We start from the raw sequence: 23,320 nt of genomic DNA, 5'->3' as shown, positions 1-23,320 counted from the left end.
AATGCCCTGAGGGAGAAGGGAAGTGAGAATTTCAGGGCCGAAAGCCGGGGAGAGGTGGCCAGAGTCCCTAAGGCCCTCACCTGTGCCCTGGCTTCTACCCAACCCCCATCTACCCTGCCAAGTGCAGCATCACTTTGAGCCAGGCTTACCCTGGTACACTGGCCCCAACTGCCTCCCCACCCTCAAAGACCACCTCACCTCCTAAATCCCCTCCATCTTTCTTCGTCCTGGCCTTAGACCCCACAGTGTGACAGACAAAAGTCTTTTATTTAGTTCCTTCTTGAGGCTTATAAACTCCTGCCCTCTAATACAATTCTTCTCAGCACAACTACAAAATAACAACACTTAATTAAAACGTAAAGCCAAATATTCGTGGATCAGCCAAATCCTATGTCCTGGAACTAAGCAGAGGCCCCGCCCTGAAATTCGGGGACTGAGACACAGGTGGGGTCAGAGGGTGGGCGGGCTTTCCATTTCCTGAGCACCTGCATGGTACCATACTCGAGGCTGGTGATCTGACATCTGGGATGTTTGGGGATATATCTGGAGAATCCTAAGGAAAATTGAAACTCAAGCGGAGACACAGATCAAATAGCTGAGAAGTAGACAAGGCAGGATTCAAACCCATCGCGTCTGCGGTAGCCACGGTAGTTCATTCCTGTGACGACATCACACATAGCAAGAGATTATTTCTCAGTCACATCACAGTCTAGTGCTGTAAATGACCAAAGGGGCTCTGCTGCACGCGGCCATTCAGGGATCCAGGTATCTCCTGTCTTCCGCCTCTGCCTTCACTGCATTCCAGAGTCCCTTCACTTACACAGTACATGGGGAAAGTTCTCAAGGGCCAGACCTGGAACCGGCCACATCGTTTTTACCCACCCTTCCTTGACCAGCACTCATTTATAAGGCCATGTCCAATTTCAAGGGAAGCTGGAAATAGAGTCTAACGTGTGCCCAAGAAGGTATTAAAAGGAAAAGAAAAAACAGGGCTAGGTGAGTACATAACCCTGTGTCCCGCACAGTGGACTCCCTAATGGGTGAAGTAACTACCTCATTAGCTATTGGAGGGTGGGATGGGGTCAGGAAAATAGTAGGGTGAGTACATTTTGGACAAAAGAGTAGGAAATGAATTTCAAGGAATCGGTCAAGTCCAGGAAGCAGCAAAGCAAGGGCAGGGAAGAACTTTTAACGATCTGGTAGGTGTTATAAAGCTCCTATTATATATATATCTCTATGCTGGCCTGGCTAAGAGAAGAAATAAGCTTTGTCCAACAAGGAGGCCAAGCCACCCATTGAGAGCCCACATCCGCAGTCAACTAAGAAAAAAAGCAAATGTGAAGTTAGAGCAAAATGTCCCACATGTGCCAAGAAGAAAGTGATTACTTTATCAGCAAGCAATCAGGGAAGACTTCCAGGAGGTGAAATCCCAGCCCAGGTTAGGAAGACTTGGACAGGATGAAACACAGAGAACAAAGTGTGGGGGTGAGAGCGCAAGTTGTCCTGGTGTCAGGCAGACCTGGGTTTGAGCCCCAGTTTGAACACTGACTGGATGTGATCTTACGTCACTTCCCTTCTTTCCGACTCTGTTTCCTCAATAAAATGGTACCTAGTATACAGGCAATGGCACCCCACTCCGGTACTCTTGCCTGGAAAATCCCATGGACAGAGGAGCCTGGTGGGCTGCAGTCCATGGGGTCGCTAGGAGTCGGACACGACTGAGCGAATTCACTTTCACGCATTGGAGAAGGAAATGGCAACCCACTCCAGTGTTCTTGCCTGGAGAATCCCAGGGACGGGGGAGCCTGGTGGGCTGTCATCTCTGGGGTCGCACAGAGTCGGACATGACTGAAGCAACTTAGCAGCAGCATACAGGCTTATTGTGAGGATTAACTGAGATAGTCATGTTTGGAGTGTTTATTAGCTCAGTGCATTACACTCAGAAGGCTTAAAATGAATAGTTATTCGCCAGTGACTGTTTGGTGAGCTGTGCCATGCTTCTGGAGTTACGATACGTAGGGAGGTAAGGGAGAGGAAGAAGCAAGGAAACACAGCTGGTCTGGCCAGGGGGGCTTCGAATGCAGTGTTAAGTCTGTACTTTGTCTTGTGGGTAGATGAGGTGACATGGATTCTCTTGATGTATGAGGACAGCCTAACCAGGAGGCTTTTCTAGAAGGATCCCTCTGGAGGTGAGTTGGGTCGGAGAGGGTCGACTTGGAAGTCAGGGTCTGGAACACTTGAGACGCGTGGCAATCATCGTGTCCTGACTTGAGGCAGAAGCAGAGGTGTGGCAAAGAGAAGGCTGATTCAAAAGAGTCCTTCAGGTGGCCGAGGGAGATAGAAGGCCAGGGTATCAGGCTCCAGGGGCCAGTGGGGTTGACATTGTTAGCAGAAGAGTCAGAAGCAGAAGTGGTTTCTTGAAGACAAGCCCTGTTGGTTTAGACACCTAACCTCCAGGAGCCAGGGAGGCCTTGGCTCAACCCCAGCATTCTAAGCACTTTACAGATATCAATTTATCATTCTCTGTGACCATCCTATAAGATAAATGTTGTTTTAGCAATATTTTACAAGTGAGAAGAATGAGGCACAGAGAGGTTGGATAACTTGCCCAAGGTCACACAGCCAGTAAGGGGCAAAGACAAGATTTGAACCCAGGCAGTCTGGGTTCAGAGTCCTTACCCTTAATCGTTATTTATTAAGCACCTACTGTGTGGCAGGCCCTGGGGATCCAGTAGTGAACAAGAGCTACTTTGCCCCAGGCTCCAAGAATCCCACTCAATTCCAGAAAGGTGGCTCTGTTTACAGATGCAGATGTTCTGGCCCAAAGATACTCAGATGCCGAGCAAGGCCACGCAGCCAATTGGCGGCAGAACACCTCTCTTTCTTCCAGGCTTTATGTGCTTCCTACAACGCCCCATGTCCACAGGGTAGGGACACTTTGACAATATAACCAGTCAATTATAATAATATTTTTCTCTCGGAATGTTTAAAAGAAAAAAAAAGTTGGCTTGCTAAGGTATAATCATGGCTCAGAGGCCAACCTGACATTAGTTATTAATTAGGCCATTATGCATTCCACAGTGATAATTGCTTTGCTGCAAAGTCACCAAGCATGAAACGGACCCAGCACAGAAACGCAATCTATCAATCTGAGAAGTCGCAGCCCAGTTGCGTTCTCTCACCTTGAGTCGGGTGTACACCGGAGAGGGAAACAAAAAGAAATTAATGATACATCAATAGGCAACAGCTAGCTGGTCCCAGCCCGATCCTGCCCTGGGATGATCACATCCCTGGGCACAGGGATGGCGTTCAAGTGAAGTTTATCAGTGAAAATGCCTATTTCTCTTTGATCTTCTAGCCAGTGCAAATCTGTTCATCCCCTTTCCTTTTTTTTTTTTTTTCTTTTTCCATCTTGGGGGAGGAAAAAAGCCATCTGTTTGCCTCGCCTGTTGCTTTTGCAATGAGTAGGGTGAGGGTATAGCAGCTGCCAGGGCTGCCCAGGTGTTGTGAGCAACACAGCATCTCTGCCTGTGTTCTGTCTCAGTCTGGGTTCTGTCTCTGGCCTTGGTGGGGCAAGAAAGGAGACCTGCCCTGAGCCTCCAAGTGAGAGGCATCAGTATCGAGGACAACTGGAGTTCCATCTTAAGAGAAGACCTTGGGGTACAAGAGATAAAAATCCACCCAAGTTAGCCTACATGAGAAACATTTATTATAATATTAATTATCTGATATTAATGGGGTATCTGTTGTGTGCCAGATGCACAGTTATGTCATTTAATCCTCTGTCTTGTAAGAGAAGTTTTGGTATATGGGGAAACTAAGGCTCATCAAGATAAGGTGTCTTGCCGAAGCTCCCACCACTAGTGGTAGGATTGAGATTCAAACCCAAGCTCATGAACACAGCACTCTGCTGAGACCACGTGAGAAGCTGGAGGAAGCACAGCTGGGCTTCCAGAGGGTGGGACAAGGAACCAGAACAGCTCAGAAGCAAAGAGGGTGCTTCTACAAGGGGTGAGAGTCCTTGTTCTGCCCTCTCTCCGGGCCAGCTTTCTCACACATGGTAGATGGAAGTGCCTGCCCGTGACAGCCATCTCAGTCTCCGCGTGCACCCTGCTGTCACTGGAGCTAATTACCACATAGACAAATAAAAATCAGCCAGTCTCAGATTTAAACTTTTAGGATAACAAAGATGAGTGGCCTAGCCCAGTGTCTGCCCCTGGTGCATCAGCCATGGACAGGAAGATGTCTGCAAACATCAGCTGCTAAGGCCGATCTCAGAAAGAAAGAAGGTGACTGACTCGCCACCTAATTCCCCTTCTTATCATTTGTCCATTCACACAGCCCTGATTCTCCCTCTCATCTAACCTTTTCAATTGGCCGCTTCACATCCTGGAGTTATTGCCAGGTTCCTGCAGACATTTGGAATTTTGCTCCTGGAAGAGTGATTCTTACAGAGAGGGTTGACACCATCTGTATCTACCTCAGGATTTAGAAAGCTGCAAAGGTGTACAGATCTCAACCAGCCCCATCGTCTGTATTTGGCCCAGAGGTCAACATAAAGAAATTCATGCTGCTGAGAATGGATTGTCTCCAGTTTTTGCTCATTGAAGCCAGGCTCTGGCCCCATCTTGTTTCATTCTCCCACAAGACTTGCCGGCGCCAAGACCTTATGTTAGGCTACACGTTCTCTGTGAAAAGAGAATCAAAACCAGTAAGTCAAGTTCCAGTGGCTAAGAGCATTCTCGATCCAAAAAAGATGTCAACCAAGACTGCCTGAAGACTTGCCACATTGGCTCAGCTCCTCCGTGGAGCCTTCAAGTGAAGTTTATCAGTGAAGTTTATCCAACCCGTGTTTCAGTCTTTGGCCAAGCCCTTGAGGGGCAGATAGAGCAGTCTGCTGCTTCTGTGATCGTCAGAGCTTGGGATGGCCAACTTCCCTGGACCATCCCTTGGAATTAAGCTGTCACCCTGAATGTTTGCGATGCTTAAGCATACTTAGCCGAACAAACTTTTAGGGAGTTCTCAGGAACTGACTCATAGTGTGAAGTAGGACTTAGATGCCTCTGTTATAATTGTTCCCCTTTCAAGGTATAAGGTGGGGAGACCCTGACATTTTGAAAAGTAGTAAGAAGACCGTGTTCTTCCATCCATATTTTCGTCTCTTGATGGGGACAAACATAATCATTTCAACAGATGTTTGTTTGGCTTCTACTACATGCCAGATGCTATTCTAAGTAGTGAACAAAATATTCTAGCAGGATATGATAAGTCAGTAACAACCTGCTGTTTGAGGACCTGCTCACTTTGACATGGACCCAGCTCTATTCTATATCTGGCCTAATCCTAGTCTTATATAGTTACTATTGTTATCCCCATTTTACAGAGGAGAAAACTCAGAAAGGTTAGGTGACTGATCCTGAGTCACAACAGCAAGTAAGTCACAGAAGTGAACCCAGTTGATACCCTTCTAGACCAGGGATTAGCAAAGTATAGCCCCTGGGTCAAATCCAGCTCCCTTCCCGTTTTTGTAAATAAAGTTTTATTGGCACACAGCCACACACTGTGGCTGCTTTCACTCTACAAGGACAGAGTTGAATAGTTATGATAGACCATATGGTCCACGTAGCCAAAAATATTTAATCTCTGGCCCTTTACAGAAAAGGCAAGATCAAACCTATAAATTTTGAGTGGTCGAATTTGACTTAGAGAATGGGTATCTTCCAACAGTCATTTCTTTCATTTGTTCTCCCTTCTTCCTTTCCTCCTCTATTCTTTTTATTATGGACAAATTCAAATATGATATGTGAGAGTTAAAGAAAATAAAATAATGAGCCATGTGATCCAGTTTCAATGACTGTTCACGCATAGCCACTTCCTTTTTGCACCCCGGGATTATTCTGAAGCAAACCCAAGTCATTGTATCATTTCACCTATAAATATTTCTGTGTGTGTTGTTGTTTAGTCGCTAAGTCATGTCCAACTCTCTTATAGCCCCACGGGCTGTAGTCCATCAGGCTTCTTTGTGCATGAGATTTTCCAGGCAAGAATATTGGAGTCGGTTGCCATTGCCTTCTCTGAAGGCATTGGAGTGCCATTGACACTCCAGTACTCTTGCCTGGCAAATCCCATGGACGGAGGAGCCTGGTGGGCTGCAGTCCATGAGGTCGCTAGGAGTCAGACACGTCTGAGCGACTTCACTTTCACTTTTCACTTTCATGCATTGGAGAAGGAAATGGCAACCCACTCCAGTGTTCTTGCCTGGAGAATCCCAGGGACGGGGGAGCCTGGTGGGCTGCCGTCTCTGGGGTCACACACAGTCGGACAAGACTGAAGTGACTTAGCAGCAGCAGCAGCAGCCATTTCCTTCTCTAGGGGATCTTCCTGACCCAGTGGTTGAACCCGCATCTTCTGCATTACAGGCAGATTCTTTACCACTGAGCCACCTGGAAGCCATTTTAGTCTATATGTCTAAAAAATAAGGAATCTCTTTATAAACATAACCACAGTATCATCCAAAAAATTTTAACACATTTCTTTTTTTAACTGAGATATATTTGATATATAATATTATCTTGGTTTCAGGTATAGAGCATCAGTTCAGTTCAGTCGCTCAGTCATGTCCGGCTCTCTGCAACCCCATGGACTGCAGCATGCCAGGCCTCCCTGTCCATCACCAACTCCCGGAGTTTACCCAAACTCATGTCCATTGAGTCGGTGATGCCATCCAACCATCTCAACTTCTGTCGTCCCCTTCTCCTCTCGCCCTCAATCTTTCCCAGCATCAGGGTCTTTTCAAATGAGTCAGCTCTTTGCATCAGGTGGCCAAAGTATTGGCATTTCAGCTACAATATCAGTCCTTCCAGTGAACATCCAGGACTGATTTCCTTTAGGATAGACTGGTTGGATCTCCTTGCAGTCCAAGGGACTCTCAAGAGTCTTCTCCAACACCACAGTTCAAAAGCATCAATTCTTTAGTGTTCAGCTTTTTTTATAGTCCAACTCTCACATCCATACATGACTACTGGAAAAACCATAGCCTTGACTAGATGGACCTTTGTTGGCAAAGTAATATCTCTCTTTTTTAATATGCTGTCTAGGTTGGTCATAACTTTTCTTTGAAGCCATAAGCATCTTTTTATTTCATGGCTGCAGTCACCATCTGCAGTGATTTTGGAGCTCAAAAAATAAAGTCTGACACTGTTTCCACTGTTTCTCCATCTATTTGCCATGAAGTGATGGGACCGGATGCCATGATCTTTGTTTTCTGAATGTGGAGCTTTAAGCCAACTTTTTCACTCTCCTCTTTCACTTTCATCAAGAGGCTCTTTAGTTCTTCTTCACTTTCTGCCATAAGGGTGGTGTCATCTGCATATCTGAGGTTATTGATATTTCTCCCAGCAATCTTGATTCCAGCTTGCGCTTCATCCAGCCCAGCATTTCTCATGATGTACTTTGCATATAAGTTAAATAAGCAGGGTGACAATATACAGTCTTGACGTACTCCTTTACCTATTTGGAACCAGTCTGTTGTTCCATGTCCGGTTCTAACTGTTGCTTCCTGACCTGCATACGGGTTTCTCAAGAGGCAGGTCAGGTGGTCTGGTATTCCCATCTCTTTCACAACTTTCCACAGTTTATTGTGATCCACACAGTCAAAAGCTTTGGCATAGTCAATAAAGCAGAAATAGATGTTTTTCTGGAACTCTCGTGCTTTTTCGATGATCCAGTGGATGTTGGCAATTTGATCTCTGGTTCCTCTGCCTTTTATAAAACTAGTAGGAAAAGGTGTAGAGCATAATGATTCAATATTTGTATATATTGCAAAATGATCACCACAATAAGTCTACTTAACATTCCTACCACACATAGTTGCACTTTTTTGTCTTAAGAGTAGTTTCTTAATACCTGGTACTCAGGCAATGCTTCAGTGTCCCTTATTGGCCCCTAAGTTCTTTAATCATTTTTTTTGGTGTATACCAGGATGGTAGTCATGTACGGATGTGAGAGTTGGACTATGAACAAGGCTGGATGCTGAAGAATTGATGCCTTCAAATTGTGGTGTTGGAGAAGACTCTGGAGAGTCCCTTAGACAGCAAGGAGATCAATCTTAAAGGAGATCAACTCTGAATATATATTGGAAGGAATGAAGCTGAAGCTCCAATACCTGATTAAAAGAGCTGGCACATTGGAAAAGACACTGATGCTAGGAAGGATTGAAGGCAGGAGGAGAAGGGGACAACGGAGGATGAGATGGTTGAATGACATCATTGACTCAGTTGACATCAGTTTGAGCCAACTTCAGGAGATAGTGAAGGACAGGGAAGCCTGATGTACTGTAGTCCTTGGAGTTGCAAAGAATCAGACGCAACTGAACAACAAGGATTCACACAGTCCACACATTGAGACGGACTGATGTGGCTCTGAAATATGGTGACCAACTGGTTCGGCCCTGGACTGAGGGTTACCTGAGATGCAAGCTTTGGGTTTTAAAACTGAGAAGATCTTCAGGTACAAAACTTCATGGTAAGACTGGAAAAGTCCAAGACAAATTAGGACAATTTGGCCATACTATCTCTGCTACACATTCTAATCTGTAAACATCCTGGCCATCTTTTTTTCCCCCCTCTGATCTCTGTGTGGAAATAACTGGGCTCTTTTTCCTAAAAACATTCCTCTGATTACAGCGGATTGCACCAGGGCCAACATAGTCTCAAGAGAGATCAACAGTATTCAGTATCTCAAGAGTTTGAGTTTGGGACTAGTCAGTCAAGGAAGCCAAAAGCTGGCCTTTAGAGAGCAGGGCCAGGAGACTTGCCCCTTGCAGAGGAACCACCCTTCTTGCTCTGGACTATTCTGGTTCCTTGTCCCACCCTCTGGAAGCCCAGCTGCCCTTTCTCTGGCCTCTCATGTGGTCGCAGGAGAATACTGTGTTCAGGAACTTGGGTTCAAATCCCAGCCCACCACTCACTGTGGGACCATGGGCAAGTCACCTCACCTGTAGCTGGGATTTGCTGACTGTGTCACTGTGGTGTGGTTTGACCTGGTCCTCTGTCCCCTGTATTTGCCATGCATGGGCAATTGGATCTAGAGGCTTGATCATATTCAGGTTCGATGTTTGGGGCAAGTCTATTCATAGGTGGTGCTGAGTGTTTCCATCACAAGGTGTATAATGTGCCTCCCAGTCAATTTCAAGCTGGGGGTGGGGTCAGTGGAGGCAGGGACCAACCTGATCAGTGACAAGCAAGTATGGCTACCTAGGGACTCCTAAACCTCTGTCCCTCGTATGTCAGGAAACCATAGATGATGTCCTCTGATAGTTAACCTTCATCATTAATAATAGAAGCGGAAACAGAGATTTCATAGCTGTGCAAGGTAATTAAATGACTTACATGAATCCACTCACCCTTGATTATTTCCACATTTCCCACCAAACATATGCCTCTCCTTCGTTTGCTGCCATCCTGAGCTCTCAGCTGGGAGGATGAGGGCTGTGGGGCTTTGCAAGGGGGCTGCCTATCTTTGAGAAACAGCCAAGAAAACGGGGTTCCCCATCACTGCATTCACCCTGTAGGGCTTTCATGAGGATTTGGAGACTTAATGTGTATAAAGCACTTAAAGCAGCGCCTGGCACACTTTAAGCACTCAGTAAATATTTACTATTATTACTATTTTCTTTTTTTTAATGCTGTTGTTACATAGGAACAGAGGCCTCTGTGGCCCCGTTTTCTAATTTTTCTGGCGAGCTGGAAATCTCAATTTTATGTAAAATCTCCTGATCTCTAAATGTTGGCTAAAGATAAACATTTTTTAAAACATGAACAAAGTACATAACGAGATGTGGACCATGGGCCCATGTTCACAGCCTTGGGCTTAGAGAGGGTGCGGTAAGCATTGTCTGATTATACCAGATTGCTGCCTCTTTTATATGTATTCAGTTTATTTCTTCATTTATTCATTTTTGTTGATGCTGGGTCTTGGTTGCTGTGTGAGCTTTCCTCTAGTTGCAGTGTGAGGGCTTCTCATTGTGGTGGTTTCTGTTGCAGAGCACAGGCTGTAGGGTGCACAGGCTTCTGTAGTTGTGGCTCCCAGGCTCTGGAGCACAGGCTCAGTAGTCATGGCACACGGGCTTCATTGGTCCCCGGCATGTGGGATGTTCCCAGGTCAGGGATGGAACCCACGACTCCTGCTTTGGCAGGTGGATTCTTTACCACTGAGCCACCAGGGAAGCCCCATGATTACACCAAATTGTCTCTGACCCCAGCACATGCCACCCTGTGTCCCTCCTCTGCAGCTCAACAATCTGCTCATCCTTTGCAAGCCAGACTTGCCACCCTTTTGAAGCCCTCCTCTAGCCAGTGCCCCTGCGGAATGAACCGCTCCCTCCTTGACTCCCCCTCCTCAAAATGCTGCTTGCCTTCTGTCCTTTCCTGTGGTCTATGTCTCTCTTCCTCGGGGACTGATGAGCTGGGGCTGTGGTTTATTCTTCTTCACGTAGTGCTTAGCACATTGAGGATCATAATAATTAATAATAGTAAAACTAGCATCAATTAAGTGTTTGTTGGCCAGGCAGTGTGCTAAGCAGTGTTTATGTATATCACCTTTAATCCTTATTGTCATCCTCAATATGGAAACAAAGGCTCAGAGAAGGCCAGTGGCTGCCCAGGGTCACAAAGAAGTGGGGGAACTGGGAATGGAGTTCGACTGGAATTGAATCAGCCCACTGGAGGAAGCTGAGCCTCTGGCCCCTGGCTGTACACACTGGTCAGCAGACAGGAGCACCCTGAGTGTCCGGGTGCAGGTCTCACAGAGCTGTCTTGAGCCACACTCCACAGAGACACCCAGACATGATGATGCTATATTTAAAAGCCTGGGCAGGTGGTGCTTCTGTGGCATTTGGGTGGCCGCCTCTCCATAAAGGGCATGCATGCTCTTTTAACTCAGCTCTTCTGGGCTGGCATTTCAGAGAACTTCCCAGGATGATCTCAAGAGGAGAGACTGCAGCTACCTGGGACCCCTGCAGGGCTCCCTGCTGGGGCAAGGATGCTGCGGCCTGTGTCCAACAGAGCTGGGGCAGTGAGAACTCAGAGGCCAGGTCAGGGTCTTGAGCCAGCTCATGGGAGGGCCTGGCGCACAGACTCCTGGACTGACCTGTGTTTCAGAGACCGGTTGTTGCCAGGCTGGCTGGGGTGGTTCTTGGCGTTGCTAACCCTCAACCCACACTCTGGTGATTTGGCTCCAATCATCATGTTCCAGCAAGGGCTTTCCTTATGGCTCAGAGGGTAAAGAATCTGCCCACAATGCAGGAGACCCAGGTTCGATCCCTGGGTTGGGAAGATCCCCTGGAGAAGGGAATGGCAATCCACTCCAGTGTTCTTGCCTAGAGAATCCCATGGACAGAGGAACCTGGCGGGCTACAGTCCATGGGGTCACAAAGAGTTGGACAAGATTCAGTGACTAACACTCATGTTCCAGCAGTTTGCACCTTTCACATTCCCTTCAGTAATTCCAATTTCTAACACCCTCAGATCCCTTTGCCCAGAAATCCAAGAACTGTCTGTGGATGGCTTGGCCAACCTCACTCCATGTTTAACACTGAACAAAGCATATCTTAATTGCTGGAGTCTCTACACATAAGCTGGATTTGGTGTCCCTAATGTCTAGGTGGGGAAACTGAGGCACAGAGAGGCCACGGAAGGATATTCACTCATCATTAAGTGCTGGTGGGTGCTTCACCTCCGTGATTTGATCCTCCTGGCAGCTTGTCACATCATTGTACCCATTTTATAGTTGAGAAAGCTGAGGCACTGAAGGCTCAGTGACTTGTCCAAAGTCACACAGCCAGAGATGCAAGTTTTAGACATAGGTTACTCAGAAGCCGATTCCAAAGCTTGTGTGCTTTCCAGCCCTTCCTCGAATCTGCGAGCCTTTATTAAGCTCCAGCTGTGTGCATCCCCTTGCTGTCCTCCCGCCCTCACTCTCCCCTTTCCTCTGTGACCCAGTTGGTGCTGCCATTCCCATCAGAACACGACAGCCAAGCCCTGCAGGTCTTTCTCCACTGTGCCTGTGAGTTTCTCATCACTCTGCAAGGCACAGAATCCTCCAGATGCTCTGAATGGCCCCTTTCTGTGGTCCGAGGTAGACTTGAGTTGGGAGGGCCTGACCATTTTTATTCGGGGTGGAGGGCTCACAAAGGATCTTGTTGCTATTTGGAAAGGCACTTTGGCAGCCACGTGGGGCTGCCTGGAAGCAAGAGTAGGACCAGTGCAGGACACCCTGCTTATCACTCCTGTTTCTCATAAGCCTGTGAAATCCCTATTTGAAGGATGAAGTTGAGGGAGGGGCTGGTGGAACTCAAGAAGAATGTGGAGAAACCAAAGCAAAGTGAAAAGCGGTTCCGGTCTAGGCCAGAGTGAGGCCGCCAGTGCCCAAGGGTCCTACACCCGTACTGCAGCTGCACGGGAGGCCGGGGCGAACTGCCAACCCCAGGCCTATCTTAATGGGAGACTGCTGCTTGGCCCCAGGCGGCAGTTGTCGGTGAAAATGTGGGCCCAGGCCGGCCAGATCCTCTGATTTTCCAAGAAAATCCAGCAATTTGGATCTCTTCTGGTTTTGAAATGCTGGCTCCATATATATGCACACATTTTCATGCTCACAGTACTTTATGGAGGTGTAATTTGCATACGGTAAAATGTGCAAATCTTAAGTGTATAACTTGATGAATTTTTATGGCTCAAATATTTTTAAAACACTGGAGGGTCCAAGAAAACATGCCCATGGTATGTATCTGGACCTGGACCCCTGTTGCGCCGTCCGACACCTGTGATCAAGGCAGGATGCTCACGTAGTGTCCCAGGGATGAGGGGCAGGCTTTTGGAGAGAACCCAGCGATGATCCCATTGCCACTGTGGCTGAGGGCGCATGCTCTGGGGTCCAGGGCATGAATCCTAGCTCTGCCCCTTGCTGTGTGACTTTGGGCAAGGTAGATTTCTCTGATGTCTTGTTTTCCCCACCAGTAAAATCAGGCAGATAATGATACTGACTTCACAGGGCTGGTGTGTAGATTGAATGTGTTAATGTAATCAACACTGAGAGCTTGCCTGGTACCTAGTACCTGCCCTATGCTGCTGCTGCTGCTAAGTCACTTCAGTCGTGTCCGACTCTGTGCGACCCCATAGACAGCAGCCCACCAGGCTCCCTGGGATTCTCCAGGCAAGAACACTGGAGTGGGTTGCCATTTCCTTCTCCAGTGCATGAAAGTGAAAAGTGAAAGTGAAGTCGCTCAGTCACGTCCAACTCCTAGCGACCCCATGGACTGCAGCCCATCAGGCCCCTCCGTCCATGGGATTTTCCAGGCAAGAGTACTGGAGTGGGTTGCCATTACCTGCCCTATACAATAGACTATTTTTTTTGAGCAGTTTTAGATTTAGAGAGAATTTGAGCAAGAGGTAGAGAGCTCTCTACCCCAATTTCCCCTATTAACATCTTGCATTAGTTCACTGCATTTGTTACAGTTGATGAACCAATGTTGATATACTATTATTAACTAAAGTCCATGGTTGACATCAGGAGGTCACTTTTTCTATTGTACAGTCTTCCTTGAGAAACTCATAATGTGTACCCACCATCCCAGTATGATGCAGAATAATTTCACTGTTGTTTGAAATCAGGAATTGTTAGTTGTCACTGCTATTGCAAAGAAAAGACTGGCTGTGGTTTATGAATACCTTCTGGTGGGCATGCAGGAGCCCCATTCCTTGGTCTGCCTCCTAGGAAAACACAGCATATTCAGGCCTGAGAGGGGGACGTTTTAGGGATGAACCTGAGTCTGTTCTAATTTACCAAAAACAGAAGCTACGCTCCCATTTCAAGTGGAAAGTTGCATGAATCCAGGCCCAAATTCTCTGCTGCACAGCTGGCTCTGAATCCAAAGACGCGGTTCACACCCTGCCTCGACCCCTTCCTGTGTGACTTGGAACCACCGTATCAGCGTCTCTGGGCCCCTCAAACAAGAACAGTCCTCCCTGCCAGAGCCCCCTCTGGGAGTGTGTGGAAGCTCAGATTCACTAATTCCTGTGGAAGGTCTTTGTAAATTATAAAAAGCTCTAGATTAAAATTGGAAGGTATTATGATTATAATCAGTTATATAGAAAAACTGTGCTGTTGTCGAAACAGGCCTGGCTGTCAAAGGCTGAGGCACAGAATTCAGTTGCATACAGGGGCTTCGTGGCAGTCGTCCGGGCTTGGCCCTCTAGGATGAGGTAGCCAGAACGTCAGGCACACAGCTAGAGCCTGCCTGGACCAGCAAGGTCCAAGCTGGGGCACCCACCCCTGGGTTGCTTCTGTTCTCGGAGCCTGCCAGCTGAATGCCAATCAGCACGGAGCCATGTTTGTGATGCCGGGAGCTCCCAAAAACAGTAAATTAGACACAGATGCTCCCAGTGCCCATGAGAATGAATCTCAATCATCTGACTTCATATGCCGGCCACACCCTGGGCAGGATGGGAAACCTAACTTCTGCCCTGCCCTCATGTGTAAACGACTTTAATAGCTTTTCAACTCATTATATGAGCACATAGTTGATTTTTTTTTTTTAATACCCCAAAGCAAAATGTATTTGTAAGGCACTAAAGAAAGCCTCCTGTCCCTTTCATGCTGGGAGCCCTCAGAAGAGAAGTGAAATTGTGTATTCGCTGCTAAAAAAAGCTCTGGCTTATACAATTTTAACAATAGAAAAATGATCTTTGTGCTTCAGTGCATGGATGCTTAAAGGAAAACAGGCAGTCTGTTCAGGTGGCTGGTGAATTACAAATGAGTGGTTCGCCTTTGTTTTGAGTGACAAGCAATTTAAATGCAGTCTTATGTGGAGGCCTGGAAATTCTTTTCCCCAGAAGAGAGAGAAAGAGCATGAGAGGAACAGGGAAAGAAAAAAAAAAAAAGCTTCCTTTTTTTGAACTGAGAGATTATATTAGTTGCCGCTGAGCAGAGGTGAGAAGTTAGAACTTCATTTGATAATTATAAAATCAGTAGTTTGTGATTGGACGTAATTGATGATTATACTGTTGCTAATAGCAGGCCTGCCAGCATGCACTTGTGGGACATTTCATTTTTGCACCGCTTCCAAGCCGTGAAAGCCAGCCCGGCGAGGGGCACTGCTCGTGAGATCTCGGAGCCTGACATAAATGCATTCAGGGGCCCGTATTATGTTGGATAAAAAGTGTTCATTAATGCCGACATTTGAAAACACTTTGCTCTGTGCCTTATTTTTAGCCTGGGAATAATTACAAATATTAAAATAAAATTGCACGGTGTTTCTCTTTCCTGCCTCATGCTCTCCCAGCAGACCCACCCCTCGGTCCAAGCCTGGGTGGGTTTCCGAGGCCTTCCACTGCTTTTGATTAAAATCCCAGTGAGGTGGAGACCAATGTATGGAAAGGAGAGTGTCTGCCTGTCTTTCTGCTTAGGTGAGTTTGAGTAAGGGACTGTAAACCCAGCACCTTCATTTTACAGATGGGGAAGCTGAGGCTCAGAAAGGGGGCATGACTTGCCCAAAGGTGAACAAGGACCCAAGGCCCCAGCTGAAACCAGAACCCAGGCCTGCCCACTGCCAAGTCCAGCATTGCCTGTTTCCCACACTGCTGTCTGCTTCCCTGAGATGCTGGGACCTCTCAGGCAGATCCTAGGCCTGTGTGCCCTCACTCTATGAGTGACTCCATCAGAGAGCTGGCACGAGATCTCCACAGAGCCCTCCAGGTTGCAGCATAATCTGGGCTACTTGCAGGGCGTCATTCTTCATCATCTTTCTAGGCACGGGTTTTTATTTAAGTTTGTAGCTCAGAAGGATTCACTCCGAGAGCCTCTTTAACTCCTTCCTTATCTCATTCATTCATTTTTTCACTCAGTCTGTGGATTTAGTGCCCACTCCTGATTTGCCTCTGAGGGAGGAGAAAATCACAGCATCAGTTGTTGAAGATCATCCAGTTGTTCACACTCCAGACCATGAAATGTCCTCATTTCCTCTCTTCCTCTCACCGTCCCCCCGTATCTACACTGTATTTTGAGAAACAGATCCTGTGGCTGGACCTTCAGGATGGATCCTGAACCCCAGGACTTCCCCCCACCTCCACTGACTCCACCCTCTCGGAAATGCCATCCTTCTCGCCTGGACTGTTAAAGTAGCCACCTCCCTGGTCACCCTGCTCCCACCCCAGCCCCCTCAGTCCATTGTGCATACAGTAGCCTGGGGGATCCTACTGAAACATTTGTAGACCATGTCCCTCACCTGCTGTAAACCCTCCTGTGGCTCTTCATTCCTTTCCAGGGAAAAAGTCCTAGTTCTCACAGTGACCTCCAAAGCTCTGCCCTCTACCCTTTGATCCCTGACTTCTTCTCCTCTTCCCCTACCTTCTCCCACTGCACTGGCCTCTTTGCTGCTACTCAAACAAGCCAAACATACTCCTGCCCCAGGGCCTTTGCACCCGCTATTCTGTCTCCTAGAATACTCTTCCCTTGAGATGGCTGAATGACACTCTCCCTCCTCTTCTACAAGTCTGCTCAACTGTCCTCTTCTCCCAAGGCCTTCCCTGGCCCTACTAGGCAGGACACACATCCCTACCCCAGACTCCTATCCCCTCCCAGCTTTGTTTTCTTCCCTTGCACTTGATCAGATTCTCACTTACTCACTTTCTGTATCATGATTTCTTCTATTGCTTGCCTCAGCCTTCAGAGTATCAGCTCTGCAAGGGTATAGGTTTGGGTCAGTCTGAGGTGGTGAATGCCCAGTGCCTAGAACAGCCCCCATCCCTCAAAGATGCTCAATAAATAGATGAGAAAATGAATTTATTGGACATCAGTTATGTGTCAGACACTGTGTTAACACTTTACATGCATTATTTTATTTCACTTTTTTAAATGCCAAAAAAGTTGGGCCCAATTTGGTGATATATGTGCTGTTACTTTTCTCTATTGTTTTTATTTCTCTACTTTTAACAGCTGCATATGAAATTAAGTCAAGTAATCCTTGACTAAATATTGAAATTGTTAAAAAGAAAAATGACAACCCCCCCCCAGTCCTAGCTGTCTAGATGCTCATGATCTGGTTAGGAAAATAGAACAACATCCAGATGAGAAGTTAGCCTGAGCACGGGAGTGTCATCCAATGCTGACGATGGGTGAATGCGTGGCATCCAGAGGAGGTCAGGACGAAGCATCAACTCTCCCTTAACTAGAACAGGAGCCCCGATCAGGATGCCTGGTACTTCTCCAGACATCTCTAAAGAGCATCCCCCACTGCTATCAGTTCCTCTCCAGCCTGAGGATCACCCTGAAGGATGACACATAGACAGTGACAGTCGTTCTTCAGCAGACATTTATTGAACACCTCCTGTGTGCAAGGCTGTGTGAACAGACAGATCCACTCTCCCCTGATGGGACTATGACCTAAAGAACTGACAAACCCAGCCATGAGATGGCAGCTTTTGGAGCTAGATGGGCAGCTCTGGCTACCATAGCAGAGTGCCACAGACCAGGTAGTTTAAACAATAGAATTTTATTTTCTCACAGTTCTAGAAGCAGGGAAGTCCAAGATCAAGGTGCTGGCAGGGTTGGCTTCTGGTGAAAGTTCTCTCCTTGGTTTGCAGATGGCTGCCTTCTTACCGCGATCCTCTGCTTCTGCATCCCTGGTGTCTCTTCCTATAAGGACACCAATCCTGTTGCATTCGGGCCCCACCAGTATGACTTCATTTAACCTCAGTTACCCCTTTAAAGGCCTTATCTCCAAATACAGTCACATTCGGGGTACACAATTCAGTCCTCCCACCTCTTGGCAGTTTTGTGTGGATTGAGTGAGTTAATTGCATAAAGCACTCTATGTGTTTGAGGGTCTTAGGGAGAGGGGGTAAGATACGCCTCTGGGGCATGCGCATAGTGGGCGCTCAGTAAGTACCACCTGCTGTTGTAGTTACTGAACTCCTGCCTGTGTCCATTACTGTCGCAGGCTGAGGCTTTGGGGAAGGATCTAGAAGCTGGACCTACAGCCCTGGAAGAGGGGATTTCAGAGCTCAAGCTTGAATTTGAATTAGTGTACTACATCTGACGATTCAAAATGCATTTGTGATTTATACCTGAGTATTTGAAACAGTGACAGGTGGCCAAATGTGTTAATTTTATTCCATCCCATCAGGCTCTAGAAGTGGCTTCTGCCAGCTCCTGAGCCTCAGCTAAGATGGGGTCTCTCTGGGACCCTCCCTGACCCTGCCCTGGGAATGCCCCTGAGATCTCAGAAGGCCAGAGAGGATCCCTGCCTTCTGTCCTGTCCAGGCAGGAGCTGAGTAAGCCCAGCTCAACAACAACTACCAAAAACAAGAACCAAACTCTTATTTCTTATTTAAACCCCAACATTAAATTGTAATTTTCATTTGCTCAGCCACATCAATGATGTATGGGAGAGTGAGAGTTAGTGCCCGCCTGGGAACAAGGCCCCCAGCAAACTCACTCTGTGAGGCAAAGGAGTCAGGTCCTGCTGAAAGCCCCCAGGCACTAACCTCTCTGTCCACTGCCCATCTGCAAACCCAGCTGGCTCCTCCAGCTCTCTGATATTCCAGGCCCTCATCTGGGAGATTCAGTCCCCAGTGAGGGTTGGAAGCATGGGCTTTGGCGGCTTCCTGAGCTGGGTCTGCATCCCAACTCCCACATGGTGTGGTCTTCGCCCTTCTGTACCTTGATATCTTCATCTGTTAAATGGGCCATAACACCCCCATCGACCTGGCTTGTGAGGATTAAATGAGTTACTATGTGTCAGATACTCAGTAGTCATTGTTACTGTTGATGATAATAATTCTCATATCAGCCAAACAAGGTAATTGATAATCACCTTTTACAAGTTGTAGGACATCAGAATTTTATTGTGAGTAAAAGGGATTTATCGCATAGGGTAAGATGTGCACCTTCTTCTCATCCTGGGCTGGAATCTTTACAGTCCAAAATACATGTATTTCTCTCAACACCCAAGAAGCTCTTCACCTGGTTGTAGACTGCTCTCGTGGTGTGCCTCCCTGAGCCTGCTCCTTGCTCTTGGCTAAATACATCCCCACGCGCCTCCCTACCTTCAGCCCCGACTGTGTCCTGGATCAGGATTTTATCTCCTAATCGTCTCTCCGGTCAGTTCTTTTCTCCCCGTCTCCACCCCACCCTGGGCCTGGACCATCACCTGCCCCAGGCCCTGAGCACTCACCACAAGCCCCTTCCCCTCTTGCACATCTGAGCCAGTCTCGCCGCAGCCTCGTGGTGGCCAGGGTTTCCTCCTGCTCCTCTGCATGGCCTGCAATCCCTCCTCCATCTTTCCCTGTGTTCCCTGCACTGTGCTCCACACCCCTCCTCCTTTCACTCTGAGCCCTCCTTCCATCTGCTTCCATGTCTGTGCCTCCCTTGCCCTCCGTGAACCCTCCTCCTGTCTGCTCCCCTCAGTGTCTGTGAGCCCCCAGCTCTCTGCTCCCCTTGCTCTCTGTGCCCCTCACTCTTTGCATATCCTCACTCTCTATGGCCACTTCCTCCTTGTCTCCCCTCAGTCTTCCTTTTTTATCTATTTTTATGTATTTATTTATGTGGCTGCATTGAGTCTTGGTTGCAACATGCCAGCTCTTTGATCTTCGTTGCGGCACGCAGCGTCTTTTATTGTTGTCGTTCACAGACTCTCTCGTTGCGGTTTGGGGCTCAGTAGTTGCAGTGCACGGGCTTAGTTGCTCCACGGCATGTGGGATCTTACTTCCTGACCAAGGATCAAACCCATATCCGCGGCGTTGCAAGGCAGATACTTTACCGTTGGACCACCAGTGAAGTCCCTTCCCCTCATTCTTGCTCTTCTTTGCTCGCCATGTGCCCCCAGATCTTCACTCCCCAGAAGGAGAACCAGGCCTCCAAGGGTGTTAAAGGACATGCTCCCGCCCACCTCTCCCCCACCCTGGGCTGACGCCTTTCCTCCTCAAATCTCCTTCCTCTGCCTCCTCCTCAAAGGCACTGACTCTGAGACCCTCTGAATACTCACCTCTTGACTGCCCGTCACTCGTCAGTTTCTTCCAGAATTCCTGCAGCATCAGATTCCCCCTGTCTCTCAGAACCACCACGGCCCACCGTCCCCAGAGCCCAGGACCCAGGGGTAGAGGGCAGCTGTTATCACACTGTGTTTAACGGAACCCTAGTTTTATTCTCTGATGCAAATGTTCCGAGACCAAATGTATTTGGGAAAGTACTGGGCTACGCCAAGCTGAAGAACGCTTTCTCCTGTAGCTCTTGTCAGAGCATCCAGTGTACTAGTGGATTTGCACAGTTCACAGAGAAGGCAGGTGGGTCCAGGCTTGATCACACATCCCTGTTTTCACACCCAGGGCACTATGCAACACCCTTTGAGAAACAATGGTTTCTAGTTGCAGTTCTGGGCCCTGGAATGAGAGGATGCAGGACGTGGATTCCAGCCCCATCAATAACTAGTTCTTCCCACCTTGGCCGAGTGACTTGGCTTCCCCGAACCTCAGTTTCTTCCTCTGTAGAGTGGGAGCGGTAACCGTGCTCACATCTCACGGCTGTCTGCAAAGATTCCAAAGAGAAGGCACTGGACACGGAATAAGGATTTAGTATCTGGGAACTCTGACTGTTCATTGTGACCAGCTTGGCACGGAGCCATTCTCAGTAGCCAGTAGATGTCACTGCCATCTCAGACAGCTCATGAAAGCACAGCCTCGGGGGTCCCCAAACTTGCCGTTTTTTAGCCACCTGACAGACAAGTGCTCGGCAGCTAGAACAGGCTTTTGCTTCTCTGGCTTAATCAGTTCTACACCTGTTACTTCCAGACTCAGGACCAAACACGTTTTCACCCCTTCTATTTCATCGGGTGGTGTGAATGCCGCCTGCTTCATCAAAAGACGCTGAGCTATTTCTGATGGTGACCTTCTTGGTGTCTGTAGCTAGCCGCCACCTCATCCTCCTCCTCTTCCTCCCCCAGATGGCCTTCAGAGATCTGCCTGTCACAAGCCAGATCTGTCTTTCTGGACCCTTTCCTCCTGCCCTTCTGCACGAGGGGACCCAGCCATGAGGCAGAAACACGTGGCCTTTTATTTATGCTGAGCTCACCTGTTCTCAGCATGTGGGTGAAATGCATTAGAGTTGCAGCTCTTGGAAAAGATATCTTGTATGGTTGGAAAAATAATTATTTGCTTTATTAGAAAGCTCTCTTTCCATTTTCCATGGTACTCTTTGCCATGTATTAGTTAGCGCATTCCTCCCCCAACAGCCTCTTAGGCAAATGGAGATTATTCTTCCCACTTGGTAGATGAACAAACTGAGGCCAAGAGATTCTTCATGACATTGGGCTCAGCACCTGATCAGACTCTGATACCATCAGACCTGGCCTTCTAGAAACAGTTAGGGTCATAACTCTAAAACCAGACTGAATGAGGCAGAACTTCCAAATGATCACTGTCTTCAAGAGTCATATTTACTATGGGAGGCCCTAAATTTAAACTAACTCAAAGTTAGTGCCATTCCAGGATGTTTTTTGATCTCTGCTTTTGAGTGTATTGTCCAGTCATTAGGTGAACCTCTAAAACAGGTATCAGCAAATATTTTCTATTAAGGGCCAGAGGGCAAATATTTTCTATTAAGGGCCAGAGGGCAAATATTTTCTATTAAGGGCCAGAGAGCAAATATTTTCAGTGTTGCAGCCAGAGTCTCTATCACAACTATGCAACTCCACCACTGTGGCTGTAAAGCAGCTAAGTGGTGACCGTCTCAGTGTCTGTAGCTACAGTCATTCATAATGATTGTAGCTGTGTTCCAATAAAACTTTATTTAAACAGATGAAGGGTCACATTTGGCCCAAGGGTCATAGGTTTTCTAACCTTTAATCTAAAACAACGCTGTCCAGTAAAAAGTAGAATGCAAGCCACACAAGTAATTTAAATTTTTCTTGTAGCTACATTTTAAAAAGTAAAAAGAAATAGGTGAGTTCAACTTTAATAGTATATTCTATTTGACCCAACATGTCCACAGTATTTCTTGCTCCTTGGAAGGAAAACTATGACAAACCAGGACAGCATATTAAAAAGCAGAGACATTACTTTGCCAACAAAGGTCCATCTAATCAAAGCTATGGTTTTTCCAGTAGTCATGTATGGATGTGAAGGTTGGATCATAAAGAAAGCTGAGCACTAAAGAATTGATGCTTTTAAACTGTGGTGTTGAAGAAGACTCTTGAGAGTTCCTTGAACTGCAAGGAGATCAAACCAGTCAATCCTAAAGGAAATCAGTCCTGAATATTCATTGGAAGGACTGATGCTGAAGCTCCAATACTTTGTCCACCTGATCCAGAGAGCCCACTCTTTGGAAAAGATCCTGATGCTGGGAAAGATTGAAGGCAGAAAGAGAAGGGGACAGCAGAAGATGAGATGGGTAGATAGCATCATCAACTCAATGGATGTGAATTTAAGCAAACACTGGGAGACAATGAAAGGCAACGGAGCCTGCCATGCTGCAGTCCATGGGGTCACAAAGAGTCGGACACAACTTAGCGACTGAACAAAAACAAAAAGTCCACAATATTGGGCTTCTTTGGTGACCCAGTGGTGAAGAATCTGCTTGATAATGCAGGAGCCTAGGGTTCAATCCCTGGATCGGGAGGATCCCCTGGAGTAGGAAATGACAACGCACTCCAGTATTCTTCACTGGGATAATCCCATGGACAGAAGAGCCTGACAGGCTACAGTCCATAGGGTTGCAAAGAACTGGACACGACTAAGCAACTGAGTGCACACGCACATCCACAATACTATCATTTCAACATGAAATCAATATAAAAATTACTGAGGTATTTTACATTCTTTTTTTTTTTTTTTCATTCTAAAACCTAGAAATCCCGTATTTTACACATACAGCCTATCTGAATTTGAATAGTCACATTTCAAGTGCTCACTGGCCACGTGGGCTAGTGCTTACTGTGTTGAACAGCATAGCTTTTGTGGGGCAGGCTGACATCCTAAGGAGACAGCTGCGCAGATCATCAGTACACAACTGATAAGCACCATGAATGGACAGTAGAGGGTGCTGTGGGTTTGCATGCTGCGTTGCTTAGGCGTGTCCGATTCTTTGCAACCCTGTGGGCCATAGCCACCAGGCTCCTATCCATGGGATTCTCCAGGCAAGAATACTGAAGTGGGCTGCCATGCCCCTTCCAGGGGATCTTGGTGCTATGGGGCATGGACCGGGAAATAATAACAGAACCTTCTGGCACGCGCCTCTACTTCTGCCCTGAATTCCTTTTTAGAAGTCAACTTTG

At 47.3% G+C, this 23,320-nt stretch overlaps 1 protein-coding gene and 1 long non-coding RNA gene across 10 annotated transcripts in view; one reads left to right on the top strand and one right to left on the bottom strand.

Moving 5' to 3' along the window:
• The window catches only part of CUX2 (cut like homeobox 2), a 288,423-nt gene that overhangs the window by 189,922 nt on the left and 75,181 nt on the right, over positions 1-23,320 (top strand). The gene's annotated exons all lie outside the window — the stretch shown is intronic.
• LOC123329936 overlaps positions 14,662-23,320 on the bottom strand; it is a 29,787-nt gene continuing 21,128 nt past the window's right edge. Inside the window, exon 3 of the long non-coding RNA XR_006545560.2 lies at positions 14,662-17,688. This is a non-coding gene — a long non-coding RNA (uncharacterized LOC123329936). The remainder of the gene's footprint in view (positions 17,689-23,320) is intronic.

The sequence above is a fragment of the Bubalus bubalis genome, chromosome 17 (assembly GCF_019923935.1).
Source record: "Bubalus bubalis isolate 160015118507 breed Murrah chromosome 17, NDDB_SH_1, whole genome shotgun sequence".
Lineage (NCBI taxonomy): Eukaryota > Metazoa > Chordata > Mammalia > Artiodactyla > Bovidae > Bubalus > Bubalus bubalis.
Note: the sequence above shows the minus strand (reverse complement) of the source record. Positions and strands in the feature narration are given on the sequence as shown.